The sequence below is a fragment of the Triticum aestivum genome, chromosome 3B (genome assembly GCF_018294505.1).
Source record: "Triticum aestivum cultivar Chinese Spring chromosome 3B, IWGSC CS RefSeq v2.1, whole genome shotgun sequence".
Lineage (NCBI taxonomy): Eukaryota > Viridiplantae > Streptophyta > Magnoliopsida > Poales > Poaceae > Triticum > Triticum aestivum.
The window spans coordinates 830,529,235-830,531,557 of NC_057801.1; the positions used below are offsets into that span (position 1 = coordinate 830,529,235).

The 2,323-nt window shown below is 61.8% G+C and overlaps 1 pseudogene; it reads left to right on the forward strand.

The window, feature by feature from the left end:
* The first annotated feature begins 1,117 nt into the window (after positions 1 to 1,117).
* On the forward strand, positions 1,118 to 2,317 carry LOC123066925 (uncharacterized; annotated as a pseudogene).
* The last annotated feature ends 6 nt before the right edge of the window (positions 2,318 to 2,323 follow it).

A 2,323-nucleotide genomic window follows, 5' to 3' on the forward strand; every position in this document is an offset into this window, starting at 1 on the left:
CAAACTGGTTGCCCCCTTCGAGATGGCCGAGATCAAGGCGGCTGTCGCCAGCCTCGACAGAACCAGCGCCTCGGGGCCCGATGGCCTTGGTCCGGGCTTCTACCAGGCCGCCTGGGAGCTGGTCTCCGGCGATGTGATGCGGTTGATGGAGGGGTTCTATGACAACTCCGTGAACCTCTCCTGTATCAACCGCGCGCATGTTGTGCTGCTTCCCAAGGCCGAGGGGGTGCTCGCTCCAGGTGGTTTCCGACCCATCTCGCTCCAGAACTACGATATCAAGATCCCGTGCAAGGTTCTGACCACGCGCCTTCAGCAACAAATCTCGGACGTGGTGGATGTGGACCAATCAGGGTTCATTAAAGGGCGGAACATCTCCGAGAACTTTATGTATGCAACGGAAATTGTCCAATGCTGCGAGACCCGCCGGGCTCCCTCGTTGGTCTTGAAGCTGGACTTTGCCAAAGCCCTTGACTCCATCGACTGGCGAAGCCTTCACCCAATTATGGAGGTGCGTGGCTTCCCGTCTCTCTGGTGTGACTGGATGGACTCAATCTTCCAGTCGTCCATGTCCGCGGTGGTACCAAATGGCGTGCTCGTGCGATGGATCAAATGCAAGAAGGTATTGCGGCAGGGGGACCCCCTCTCCCCCTACCTGTTCCTCCTCGTCGCGGACGTGCTGCAACAGATGATCAAGAAGGATGGTGGGATGCGCCAGCCTCTGTTTGCCGATGCGCCCCCGCTTGTCCTTCAGTACGTTGATGACACCATCATCATCATGCATGCGGAGCTGAGCGCGGTTCGGCGTCTCAAGGGCATCCTGGACGACTTCGCGGCTGCGACGGGGCTAGTCATCAACTTCCACAAAAGCACCATCGCGCCCGTCCATGTCCTCGAGGATGATCTTCACGACATGATCCGTGAGTTGGGCTGCTGTGTTGGGAGCTTCCCTCAAATCTACCTCGGCCTGCCGCTCTCCAACCACAAGCTCACCATGGACGACTTCCTCCCGCTCATTGCCAAAGCTGAGCGCTACCTCTCTGGCTGGCGCGCTCAGCTTCTGTCCTTCGGGGGGGCGCCTGGTGCTGCTCAACGCCGTGCTGGACGCTCTCCCCACGTATGCCATGTTTGCGATGGAGGTCCCGCCCTCTGTGCTCCGGGCGATCGACGCCCTGCGCCGCTCCTTCCTCTGGACCGCGACAGACAAAGCCTCTGGGGCCCAGTGTCTCATCGCCTGGGACCGCGCCGTCCGTCCCAAGGATGAGGTGGGGCTGGGGATTCGCGCCCTCCCGGTCCAGAACCGGTGCCTCCTCCTGAAGCTCCTTCATCGCCTTCACTCGCGCCAGGATGCACCATGGGCTCGCTGGGTCTGGGGTGAGCTGGGACGCTCGCTGCTGACCTCGGCAGTGGCGGTGTCGCTCCCCGGACCGCACTGGGCCTCCCTCGCCAAGCTTATGCATGTGTACCGGGCGGTCACCGCTGTCTCCGTCGGTGACGGCCGCACTACGGCGTTCTGCTGGACTCCTGGCTTCCCGGTGGTGCCCTATCCGTCCAGATGAGCTCCCTCTTCTCTCACACCACCATGCCGTCGGCCTCGGTTGCTCACTTCTTCCAACACGGGCTTGCTGGGGTCCTCGTCCCCCGCCTGAACCATGTGGGCGCCAGGGAGTGCGCGATACTCCTCCCAATCATCCGGGCGCTGGCCCTCACTACGGAGCCGGATATTCGATCCCTCCGCCCAGGCTGTGACAAGGGTGTTGCGCTCTCCTCCGCCAGCCTCTACCAACTATGCCACTTTGGTGGGGTGCTTGCGCCGCACGCTGATTTTGTCTGGAAGAACTACGCTCCAAGTCACGTCCGCTTCTTCGTTTGGCTCTTGGTCCAGGCCCGGATCCAGACAAGAGACGTCCTCCTACGGAAGCACATTCTGGAGGCGGCGGGGGCTGGCTGCCCCATCTGCTCGGCGCCCCTGGAGTTGGCGGACCATCTCATCTTTGACTGCCCTTTTGCTCAGCGCTTCTGGTCTGTGATGGGAGTTGCCTCGGCGGTCTCATCCGTTGGGCTGCTGCACACTATGTCCCCCCTGGCTCAGTGCCGGTGCGGACGGGCTCGACCTTCCTCCTTCTCCGTTGTTGGCAACTTTGGAAGCACCGCAACGCGGTGGTCTTCCAGGGGTTGCCCCCGTCACTCCCGCGACTGCTGCAATTGTGTAGAGAGGACGCCGTGCTTTGGCGGGTGCGTCTGCCTGTTGCTCTAAAGCAGGCATCCGATGCATGGCTGGGCTGCCTGGCAAGCCCTCGAGATGCCTGATGCTTGTTGCTTTGCC